At 52.2% G+C, this 12,993-nt stretch overlaps 1 protein-coding gene across 1 annotated transcript in view; it reads left to right on the forward strand.

The window, feature by feature from the left end:
- The window catches only part of FBLN5 (fibulin 5), a 133,037-nt gene that overhangs the window by 94,998 nt on the left and 25,046 nt on the right, over positions 1-12,993 (forward strand). The window lies entirely within an intron of this gene.

The following is a 12,993-nucleotide window of genomic DNA, read 5'->3' on the forward strand; positions in this document are numbered from 1 at the left end:
ATGCGTAGCATCATTTTTATTCAGCTCTAATGAGCAAGTTTTTTATAATCTTTCTGAAGCAATTCAAGAGGGGTTTTTTTAAGGGTAGTGTTTGTATTGTTTAGAGTAGTGCGCATATTAAGGAAGGAAAGTAGGCAGGGCCCAATAAGATCCCAAAAAAACTCTCCACCCTGACTCATTTCAGTTTTAGCTCTACCACAACCCACCCCACAAGAGTCCAGTGGCAGTTTAAAGACTACACAGATTTATTCTACCATGAGGTGCCACTGGACCAATATGGGTTCCAATCTGGAAATGACTGCTACAAACTCTAAAAGGCATTTATGGGCAGTGATAACCCTTTTCTACTGTATTTTCACTATGCTTGTGAGAAGTGGTTCTAGAAAGGGAAATAATGTCCGGTACTGGGCTGTGCCCTACAGATTCCCTCAGGGTTGCCAATCCCCTAGTGGGGGTAGGGGACCTCCATCTCAGTCTTTTTTCCCCTCACCACTGCTCATAGTAGCAGTGGGAGATTTTTTTTTTTAAATGGCTATCAGGCTGATGATGTGATGTCACTTCCAGGAAAACCATGGAAGTGACATTACACATCTAGCAATATCCAGTAACAGGTTTTAGGATTGTTATGTTTGTGGGAAAGGAGTTAAGTCTTTGGTTACTTCTCCAGAGCCTGTGTAGAGGGGCAGCCTGTACATTTCAATGCATAAATAATATTCTTCCTAGCCATTTGTCAGCAAAACTCTTTTGGCTTGCAGTTTCAACTTCAACCAAATGCACTTAGCAGCAAGCCTCACTGATATTCTCAAGCGAGTGGGCTCCGGATCACAGCTTTATTTTACTGAGTCAGTGCCATTTAACTCCAGGGCTTTAACCTCAAGTGCACTTCACTCTGCCTCCTGCAATTGAACTGAAGAAACATTTTCATGGGTCCTTTCTTGCTGCTAACCTGTTGGCAGCGGCAATAATCACTTGTGACCAATGAATTCAAACATATGGCTACAATAAGGACTGTATGACTGTTTCCAGTGCTGCCATGCTTCTTTTGGTTTGAGTGCTTTAAGCTTTTGAATCAATCGAAAAAAGGATTAGTTAAATCTATTTGAGTAGTGAAAGGGTCCCTGGGGCCTAGTTAAATGGGAGAGTCCAGCTCTGGAAAAAATAAATCTCTGAAAAATCCTTTGTTGGTTGCTGGTGTGTTTTTTTTTTAATTTACTGAAGCAGATGTAAGATTTTCTTGGTTGATGATAAAAGGAGCATGTGGTGTGTGGGGACAGGGAGGAGAAAGTTAGTGTCTTTCAAGTCATTCAGCAGGATAATTACTGTTTTTCAAAAGAGAGCAAAGTCCCAAGCCTACCTTTTTTTTTGCAGATACTTACCACAGGCCTCCAGAAAAAAAAATATCCCACCATTTCCCCTTCCTAAAGACACAGGTCTAAAAGACAGACACACCCATGAAAGAACCGGCCAATCCACAGAGAAGGGCGGGAAAGTCTATCAGACCTTCCCCCTGCTTCAGGATTATCAGGGAGGGGGGGCTGACTATCCACTGGGCACTCCATTATACCCTACGGAGACTGGTCCTCACAGTTGTAATAGAGAATCAATCTTTAGGTATTTGGGGCTCGGGGAGAGGCTGTTTTTTGAGGTAGAGAAACCAAATTTTCAGCTTAACATCTGGTGAAAAAAAACACACGCACACATACACCCAAGTTTCAAAAATATTGGACCAGGATGTCCAATTCTATGAGCCCCAAAAGAAGGTGCCCCCCATCCTCCATTATTTCCAGAGAAGGGAAGGCATGTAAAAGGTGTACGGTCCCTTTAAATGTGATGGCCAGAATTCCCTTCAGAGTTCAATCGTACTTGTCATAGCCTTGCTCCAGGCTCCAGGCTCCACCCTAGGGTTGCCAGGTGCGACTCAGGAAATATATGGTAACTTTGGTGATGGAGCCAGGAGCATGGGTGTGACAAGTTCTTGGAGAACAGGAGAGGTGCCGGAAGACTGGAGGCGGGCGAATGTTGTCCCTATCTTCAAGAAGGGGAAAAAAGACGATCCGGGTAACTAACTACCAACCCGTCAGCTTGGTGTCTATACCTGGAAATTTTTTAGAACAAATCATCAAACAGTCAGTCCTGGAACATTTAGAAAGAATGGATGTGATTACTAAGAGCCAGCATGGTTTTCTCAAGAACAAGTCATGTCAGACTAGCCTGATCTCTTTTTTTGAGAAAGTGACTACCTTGATAGATGAGGGGAATGCTGTAGACATTGTTTATCTTGATTTCAGTAAGGCTTTTGTTAAGGTTCCCCATACTATCCTTGTTGACAAGTTAGTGAAATGTGGTTTGGATTCTGTTACAGTTACGTGGATCTGTAACTGGTTGACAGATCGTACCCAAAGAGTGCTTGTGAATGGTTCCTCATCCTCTTGGAGAGGAGTGACAAGTGGAGTGCCTCAAGGATCTGTCCTGGGACCTGTTTTGTTCAACGTCTTTATCAATGATTTGGATGAAGGAATAGAGGGAATGCTTATTAAATTTGCAGATAATACTAAATTGGGAGGGGTTGCAAACACAGAAGAAGACAGAAACAGGATACAGGATGACCTTGACAGGCTGGAAAACTGGGCTAAAATCAATAACATGAATTTTAACAGGGATAAATGTAAAGTTCTGCATTTAGGTAGGAAAAATCCAATGCATAGTTATAGGATGGAGGAGACTTGTCTTAGCAGTAGTATGTGCGAAAAGGATCTAGGAGTCTTAGTGGATCATACGCTGAACATGAGTCAACAGTGTGATGCAGTGGCTAAAAAGGCAAATGCAATTTTGGGCTGTATCAACAGAAGTAGAGTCCAGATCACGTGATGTTATCGCTTTACTCTGCTCTGGTAAGACCTCACCTGAAGTATTGTGTTCAGTTTTGGGCACCACATTTTAAGAAGGATATAGACAAGCTAGGGCTGATTCTGCATTTGGCGTTTGCCTCCCTTTCGCTCCGGGGTTGTTCCATGTGGGTGTGATTTCCCAATTCTGCACTAGAGGATTTCTCCCAGATTCAATTCCCAATCCGTTCCGTGTGTTCTGATTCTGCATCACTGCTGCTCCCAGAGTTTCCCCCACAATCGTAGCAATTTCCCTCTCCCTCATACATTTCCCTTTTTTTTTTAACACGCATGTGTATTCATGTCACAACGCAATTGTCTTTGTCTGTGTTACAATGTAATGCCAGAGGCATAATACTGGCAGTCACGTGTTTTCCTTTCGCCCTGCCATTGTCAGGTTATCTAAGCCCTGGGAAATCTGAGTCGGCAATCCACCATTTTTATCCACACACGCTGAACGTTAAGCACACAGTTTTCCATTAAAAGCTATAGCAAATTACAAACAGATTCATGAAGGTGCGGGGGGGGGGGGAGATTTATGCAGAAGGGTTAAGGGAGAAAGTTTCCCCAACCTATTAAAAATATAAACCTATAAACATAATCAAATTCCCGTTTGAGGCCATACCGGGGGGGGGATCGATAAAGGTGGCAATCGCGCATCTTTAAAACAGTTCGTGTAACATCACTATTTACTTAGTTGCATTGTAACAATCTTATTTGGAAAAAAAATTATAATAGCCAGGAGTGATTTTTATCGGAGGGGGAAGAAAGTAATCACAATGCAATGACACATTATCAAAATCAAGTGGAATACTGTAGTGTATTGGTCTGTAAGAAGTAGCACCGAGTGGCCACACAGCAGAGGCGCCCATGGAAAGTCCCTTGGTCACTCTGCGCAGCGCGGGAAAGTCTCCGCCAATCAAGACCAGTGGCGGGAAGTTTGACTGGCCAGGATTGGACTGGCCAGCTGGAGGGCTGTTCCGGGGAGAATGTATATAAAGCGGGTCCCGGCCCGCGTTGCCCTGTTCTGTGATGTACCTTCTAATAAAGTATGTTGCCTTCTGCACGTCTCGTCACTGAGTACATTACACTGGCGACGAAGGTGGGATCTGGCTAGGAAGGTTTCCCCCAGTGGAAAGCAACTGACCTGGCTGGAGACGAGGAAGGCGCAGGACCGCAAGAGACTGAGACACCCGCCGCCACAATGGCGAACTCTAGCGTAACGACGGGCCACCTTGCTGAATTTAACCCTGACCACCCCGAACGGTGGGAGACCTACACTGAACGGGTCGAGTGCTACCTGAGAGCCAACATGATCACGGACGACAACCGAATGAGGGACGTCCTGCTGAGCGTCTGCGGAGAGACAACCTTCGAAATCGCACGAGGCCTCTCTGCCCCAGCGAAGCTCACCGAGAGGACATACGGGGAGGTCGTCAGACTCCTCACAGGGCACTTCTCGCCCCAACCGTCCCTTGTCGCCCGCAGATTCCTCTTTCACAAGAGGGATCAGAAGCCCGGGGAAACGGCTGCAGTCTACCTGGCCGCTCTCCGCCAGATCGCAGGGAACTGCAGTTTCGACAAGCGGGAGGAGGCTCCGAGGGACCTATTTGTCTGGGGCCTCCAGGACGAAAGGCTGCAGCAGAAGCTCTTCGCCAAGGAAGAGCTCACCCTCCAACATGCCTTCAACGAGGCGATGGCCTTCAAGAGGGCCACCAAAGCGTACAGCCACCCACGGGGAGAGGCAGTCCACCATGAAGAGATGGCACCGGGCGATCGGGAGGACGAAGAGGCTTTCCAGCTCCGGCGGCCACAAGGAGCGGACCCAAGAGTCCCCACGAGACAGAGAGCGATGGAGTGACCTCCCACCATCAAATGCGCCAGCTGCGGCGACCCCCACGAGAGGAGGGACTGTCCATACAGCAACATGGACTGCCAGAGCTGTGGAAAGATGGGCCACATCGCTCGGGCTTGCCGGGCCAAGAACAGCTGCCGGCGACCGACAGCGCATCACGAGTCCACCAAGGGCCACACAACAGCATCTACCAGCCTGCAGGTATTGAACTTGCCCCTCACCGCCCCGACAAGTTTAAAATGACGGTCCTCATCGAGGGCGCCCCCTGCCTCATGGAGGTGGACTCGGGTTCCTCCATCTCCATAATTTCGGAGGAAACCCTTAAGAAACTATGTTCCCGCCGCCGCCTCACCCTGAGGCCGGCTGACTTTGTTCTGAGGGACTTCCAAAAAAACCCGGTACACATCGTGGGCTGGGCCCGGGTACGGGTAGAGAGAGGGAACTTCAGGGGTCCCCTGGACATTCTGGTGGTCAAGCGCCAGCTCACCACCCTACTGGGGCTGGCCTGGTTTCAACCATTAAGGATCCAGTTAGTGGGGGTGGAGCAAGTGCAGACGAGCAGTTTTGAGGACGTCTGCCGAGAGTTTCCAGCAGTTTTTGACGGGTCCCTGGGAAGCTACAAAGGGCTGCCCATCACCTTGCCGCTTGACCCCCTGGTCAGACCGATCCGGCTCAAGGCGAGGCGAGTCCCGTTCGCCTTAAAACCCAAAATAGAGGCGGAACTGGACCGCCTCACAGCCCAGGGAGTCTTGGAACCAGTGTCTTACGCGGCCTGGGAAACCCCCATAGTCACACCGGTGAAGCCAAATGGGGATGTGAGAATCTGCGCTGACTACAAGTGCACGATAAACAAAGAGCTCCAGGACAACCCCTACCCTGTCCCGGTGGTCAGCCACGTACTGGCAGCATTAGCGGGGTCCAAAATTTTTGGGAAGCTGGATTTGGCACAAGCGTACCAGCAACTCCCGGTCGACGCCAAGACAGCCGAGGCACAGACCATCGTGACCCACAGGGAAGCCTTTAGAGTGCGGAGGCTACAATTTGGGGTTTGCGTAGCTCCAGGGCTTTTTCAGAGCATAATGGACTCTCTCCTTAAAGGGATCCCCGGAGTGCCGCCATTTTTCGATGATGTTCTAATCGCCGCCCCAGACACTGAGGAGTTCAGCAGCCGCCTGCGAGAGGTCCTCTGCCGTTTCCAAGCGGCGGGGCTAAAAGTGAAAAAAGAAAATGCTTGCTAGGGGTCCCGAGGGTGGAGTTCCTGGGGTTTGCCGTGGATGCAGCGGGGATCCGCCTGACGGAGGACAAGACCAGGGCCATAGTCCAAGCCCCGGCCCCAACTTGCAAGGTGGAGCTACAAAGCTTCTTGGGGTTATTGAACTTTTACCATTCATTCTTGCTCCACAAAGCCGCCATCGCGGAACCGCTCCACCGGCTGCTCGATAAACAAGCCCTGTGGGTTTGGGGGAAGCAGCAAGCCATGGCGTTCCAAGCGGTCAAAGATCTACTGGTCTCCAACGCAGTGCTCCACCACTTCGATGAAGCCCTGCCGCTGATCTTGGCCTGTGACGCTTCCCCGTACGGGGTGGGTGCAGTCCTGGGGCACCAACTCCCGGACGGGAGGGAGGTTCCGGTGGCGTATTATTCCAGGACCCTTACCTCCGCAGAACGGAACTACGCCCAAATCGATAAGGAGGCTCTGGCGATTGTGGCTGGAGTACACAAATTTAACAATTACCTGTACGGCAGGCGGTTCACCATTGCCACGGACCATAAGCCGCTCCTGGGCCTCCTCGCTCCTGACAGCCAGACCCCACAAATTGTGTCTCAGCGGGTCCTGAGGTGGAACCAATTCTTAAACTCATACATGTACACCCTGGTGCACCGCCCGGGCAAAGCCATGGGACACGCTGACGCCCTGAGCCGCCTGCCACTTCCCTCGATGGACCCCGATCCTGCCCCAGCCCACCATGTGATGCTAGTGGAGTCTTTACCCGAGCAGCCCCTCCACGCCGCTGAGGTGGCTTGGGCCACGGGAAGGGACTGCATACTCGCTCGAGTTTCTGACTGGGTGGGAAGGGGGTGGCCCACGAGCAAGGTAGGCACGGAGTTCAAACCTTTCGCTTCGCACAGGGATGAGCTATCCACCCACAAAGGAGGGAAATTGAGAGTGTAAATCTTGGTTATGAGTTTTAACAATATGTGCAATAGTTGGCGTCAGGAATTTTGTGTAAGAGGTGATGGGTTTGTTTTTATGATTTTGTTTTTGTTTGTATTAAGCTGGTCGGATGACTGTGAATAAAGTACTACTTACACAAGGGATGCATACTCTGGGGTAGCAGGGTGGTGGTCCCCCCCCCCATGCGGAAGCAGGTGTTAGCCGCCCTTCACGAAACGCACCCGGGGATAGTGAGGATGAAAGCCCTGGCCCGCAGTTACGTTTGGTGGCCGGGGATGGATGAAGAGATAGAGGGGTGGGTGAAACGGTGCCAACCCTGCCAGGAATCCCGGCCCGATCCACCGTGCGCCCCCGTCCACCGTCCGCAGCCGTGGTCCCATCTGCACTTAGATTTTGCAGGACCCTACCAGGGCCAAATATTTTTCATACTGGTAGACGCATATACTAAGTGGCTAGAGGTAATCCCCATAGCGTCCACCTCAACAGCGGCGGCAGTGAGAGCCTTGCGAAGGGTATTTTGCACGCACAGAATCTCCAATACCCTGGTCACAGATAACGGGACGGCCTTCACCTCCCGGGAGTTCCTAGATAGGTACCTGATCAAACACGTCCGGTCCGCCCCCTTCCATCCGGCCACCAATGGGCAGGAAGAGCGAATGGTGTGTACCACCAAGGAAGCCCTGGGGCGGATTGTACAGGGGGACTGGGACCACCGCCTGGCAGCCTTCTTGTTCCACAATAGGATTACCCCTAACCCCCTCACCGGGTCAAGCCCCGCAGAACTACTTATGGGTAGGAAACTAACCACAAGGCTAGACCGGCTACATCCAGACAGGGCCACCGACGTCCGCAGCACACCCGAGGTCAGGGAAGCGGCGCGGGGGTTCTTCCCAGGGGACCCTGTCTATGCGAAAAACTTGGCAAACGGCCCTGAGTGGGTAGCAGCCCGGGTGCTCCGGGTGACGGGATCCCGTTCTTACGAGGTCTCGACAGAGGGGGGCCAGATCTTAAGGCGGCACATAGACCAGCTGCGCTGCCAAACCTTGCCGGAGGAGCCAGCCGGAGCCGGGGAAGCAGCAAGCGCAGAAGAGTCAGCCGCAGAACCACCTGAAGTAACCCCACAGGCGCCGACCCTGCCGACGTACGATTTCCCGGGACCGGAAGACCCAGAACTGCAACCCGGGTCGACCGGCCGCCAGACGCGAGTCCCCGAGAGGAGATCCCCTTCCAGGGGACCACTTCAACGCCCCAAGCGACCCCGAGGTGATCTACCCGGGAACGCAGGGCTCCCGCATACTTGCAAGACTATGTACAGTGAACTAGGGGGGGAGGAGTGTAGTGTATTGGTCTGTAAGAAGTAGCACCGAGTGGCCACGCAGCAGAGGTGCCCAGGGGAAGTCCCCTGGTCACTCTGCGCAGCGTGGGAAAGTCTCCGCCAATCAAGACCAGTGGCGGGAAGTTTGACTGGCCAGGATTGGACTGACCAGCTGGAGGGCTGTTCCGGGGAGAATGTATATAAAGCGGGTCCCGGCCCGCGTTGCCCTGTTCTGTGACGTACCTTCTAATAAAGTATGTTGCCTTCTGCACGTCTCGTCACTGAGTACATTACAAATACCATAAAGAATGGGGGCGGGTGGAAGCAAGGGATGTATTCAGTAAAAGAAAATTGCGTTACATCGTTATATATTTTTCGCGTTGTAACACGAAACGTGAGTTGTTTAAAAAAATTACTCTATTTCAGGAAAATATTGGATAATTTTCAAAGGGAGTAAAATTAAGGAAGAATGACTAAATAACTGGGCGGAATCATGGGCGTGGAGTTATGTGGGTGTGTTCTACTGATGTGAGAAGTTTGACAGAGCATTGGCGTGAGTTCCGCACATCAATTTTGAGCCCCGGAACCGCATCAAAAATAAACTTCTCGCATTTGGGGCAACACCGCTTCAGAGGTGGGTCAAACTGCCGCCCCAGGTCAAGATATGCGGAAACCAACATCTGCCCCGGGGGAAACACAGCGCCGGAGCAAAGACTAATGCAGAATCAGCCTAGAACAAATCCAGAGGAGAGTGATGGAGATGGTGAGGGGTCTGGAGACCAAGTCCTATGAGGAAAGGTTGAAGGAGCTGGGGTTGTGTAGCCTGGAGAAGAAATGGCTGAGAGGTGATATGATCACCATCTTCAAGTACTTGAAGGGCTGTCATATAGAGCAGGGGTGGCCAACAGTAGCTCTCTGGATGTTTTTTTTGCCTACAACTCCCATCAGCCCCAGCCATTGGCCATGCTGGCTGGGGCTGATGGGAGTTGTAGGCAAAAAAAATCTGGAGAGCTACTGTTGGCCACCCCTGCTATAGAGGATGGTGTGGAATTATTTTCTGTGGCCCCGGAGGTAGGACCAGAACCAGTGGGTTGAAATTAAAAGAGTTTCCGGCTCAACATTAGGAAGAACTTCCTGACTGTTAGAGAATTCCTGTGGAACAGACTTCCTCGGGAGGTGGTGGGCTCTCCTTCCTTGGAGGTTTTTAAATAGAGGCTAGGTGGCCATCTGACAGCAATGAAGATCCTGTGAATTTAGGGGGAGATATTTGTGAGATCTTCTTCGTGGTCTCTGTGCAGTCCCACACATGGGTCTTGCCGCAGGCAATGAATCCATTCCTCGGAGTTCCAATAGCTCGCCTATAGCGCTTTTGGCGCGCTCCCCTCCCGCCCTGGGGAGCAGGCAGCGACCGCGCATGCCTGGAGCGGGGGGGGAGCGCCCATTCCACTCAGTTTCTTCCTTTCCGCCGCCCGGACAACACCTTCCTCGCTGCGCTCTTCCTTAGCTCGTCTCTCCTCAGCTCATCTCATCTCTACTTTGACTGGTATCGTTTTCTCTTTCCCCGTTTCGTCCTAAAAAAACAAAAAACAAAAACAAAAAAAAAACCGTTTCTGCGCTTTTCTTCTCTTTTTCCTACCCGTCCCTTCCCTCCCTTCCCTCCCTTCCCCCCACCGTCCGGGTCGTATGGAAGGGAAGGTTACTTTCAAAAAGTGTAGGCACTGTGGGGCTAAAATTCCCACCACAGACGGCCACAGTCACTGCCTTTTCTGCCTCGGGGAGGGCCATCGAGTCGACGCTTGCCCGCATTGTGCGAACTTCGGCAAGCAGGCACGCAAAAACCGCGCCGCACGACTACAGGCTTTCCTCTTAGAACGGTCCCTGCGGGCTATGCCCACTTCCGACTCGCCGCCTCCCCCACCTCGAGCGGGAGATTCGGCTGCCCCGGCTGCGCCTCAGTCTCAAAAGACGCACAAGTCCGGGAAACGACCTTCGAAGCACGCCGAAGCCGGCCACAAGTCTTCGAAAAAACTGCGTCATTCCGAATCGGAGTCGGCGCCTAAGAAGCCTCGACACTCGGATTCGGCGCCTAAGAAACCTCACCATTCCGAACCGGCGCGTCATTCCGAGTCAGCGGACGCGGCGCCCATAAAGCCCCGTAACACCATGTCCTCGACCGCTCAATCGAGTTCAGCTCAACCACTCCTGCCGTCCGAGTTGTCGACCCCGGTTGACGTCATCACGGACATGCCTCGGCTTACACCTCACACCTCCACGGCCGTGGAGGTGATTCCGATTCGATCTCGATCGCCTTCAGTACATAGCGTGGTACCTTCTGAGATCCTTGAACCCGACCGTACCACCGACCCGACACAGACTTACCTACGCCCATCTTTGCGACCTGACTCCTTCCACGATGTTGCACTCTCTCCGCTGTACCGTGAATCGGCAACGCAAGTCTCCTCCCATCGGATTCGAATTCGATCACGCTCTCCGCGTAGCCGCCACGACTCCGGTTCCTCCGTCTACTATGAACAGCAAGATTACTACTCCAGGAGCCGATATGAATACTCTCCTCTATCCAGATCGCCCTCACCTCGACAGGGCAGGTCCCGTCACCGTTCCGGCTCCCACTCCGAGTGGGACATCCATCGTAGATACCAGGAATCAGACTCCTACTTCCACCGTGATCCCGCTACTCCATGGGTCCGTTATGGCGGTTCGCCTCGGTCTCGTTACTCGCGCACAACCCGACGCGAGGATTCACCTCAGCTCCACTTAGACCGCCCTTCTCGACTTCGTGACCCTCGAAGCCATTTCGAGTACTCACCCAGACTCCTCAACCGCCTCCTATCATCTGAACAAGAGGCTGGCCCCTCGCATCAATGCCGTGAGCACCCTCGGTACCGAGACGTGGCTAAACCGCGTACTGCTTCTGCCACTGTATCCGTGGCCCCGGATTCTCGACTTCGGTCTCCTCCCAAGACCTCGGAGCCTGCAGCCCCCATCTCGGAACCGATCGTTCATCCACCCTCCCCCTCCACGGGAGCCTCTTCCTCGGGTAGGGAGTCCCCAGCCTCTTCGGATTCGGAGGACCACTCTCCGTCTCTCCCCTCGGACTCTGCGCAACAGCTCAGGCTCTCTCCGTCTGATGCATCCAAAGCGTATCTCAACCTTATTACTTCTATGGCGGAGGCACTGAAGATACCTCTCCAGGCGGACTCCCCCAAAGTGTCGGACATGGTACATGACCTGGTGCAATCAGACTTCCCTCCCGGGTCCTTGCTTCCTATGCTACCGGTGCACCTGGAGGGTCTTCAGGAGACTTGGGACAAACCTGCATCAGTACCTCCCACTTCTAAGAGGCTGGACTCCCTCTATCGAGTCCATGCCCCCGACGCTAAGTTCCTCGCCTCACATCCAGCTCCGAACTCTATCATTGTTCATTCTGCCATGAAGGCCAAACCCTCCAGGCATCCCGCGCCGCCCGATCGTGAGGGAAGGAAATTAGACACCTTGGCAAGGAAAATCTTCACACTTGCCTCCACCAACTCGAAGCTTAACAATTACCTGGCTTATTTTGCTGCTTATACTTTTAATCTGGCGAACCAATTCACACCACTGATACCATCGCTTCCCGACTTCTCTCAGAGAACAGCATCAGCCCTGGTTTCCGAACTCTCCAGGGTCTCCAAACAACAAATTAATTCGATTCGACATGCGGTCTCCTGTTCATCCCGTGTCTTCGCCTCTTCAGTTGCCCTGCGTCGTCATGCTTGGCTGAGATCCACTAATCTTCAACCCGACATCAAGCAGAAGATAGAGGATCTTCCCTTTGATGGCCTCGGCCTCTTTCATGCCTCTACTGATGAGGTCTTGTCCTCTGTTGACGACGGTCGTAAAAGGGCCAAGCGCCTAGGAGTCTCCCAACCTGCTTCGCAACCGTTTGGCCGCAAACAACCTTGGAAACCATCTTTCCAAAGACGCCAGCGTTCTCCTAAACAGTCTGAATACTGGAAAAGAAGACCTGCGCAACAGAAGCCTTCTTTTCAGCAAAGGCAACGCCCTCAGCAGTCCAAAAAATCATCCCCCCCTACCAAGCAGTCTCTTTGACTTCCCCATTCAGTCACCCTACCCCACGCGTCTTTCCCCATTCTACAGGACTTGGACTTCAATCACGACCGACTCCTGGGTACTCACCATCGTACGTCTGGGGTACGCAATAGAGTTCGCTTCGCTGCCTCGCCACCACTACTTCGTGGCTACCCCTCCATCCCATCACCTCCATCACGAAATTCTGGACTTGCTCCAGAAAAAAGCCATAGAACCGGTTCCCCTCCAACATCGGGGAATGGGACTCTACTCAAGGTACTTCCTGGTCCCCAAGAGGGATGGAGGCAAGCGTCCTATTCTAGATCTTCGGAAGCTAAACAAATTTATCCAGTACAGAAAATTCAGAATGATCTCGTTGCAGTCCATCTTGCCCTTGATTCCAAGGGATTCATGGATGGCTTCCCTAGATCTTCAGGACGCTTACTTCCATGTGACTATCCGACCTCAGCATCGCAGATACCTCCGGTTTGCGATCGGCCAACATCATTATCAATACATCTCCCTACCATTCGGCCTCTCCACTGCACCCAGGGTATTTACCAAGTGCATGGCGGTGGTGGCAGCGGCTCTTCGACTACGAAACATCACAGTCTTCCCGTACATAGACGATTGGCTCCTTATTGCACCAACTCCAAATCAGCTCGAGGCCAAT

Source organism: Heteronotia binoei, chromosome 21 (assembly GCF_032191835.1).
Source record: "Heteronotia binoei isolate CCM8104 ecotype False Entrance Well chromosome 21, APGP_CSIRO_Hbin_v1, whole genome shotgun sequence".
Classification (NCBI taxonomy): domain Eukaryota; kingdom Metazoa; phylum Chordata; class Lepidosauria; order Squamata; family Gekkonidae; genus Heteronotia; species Heteronotia binoei.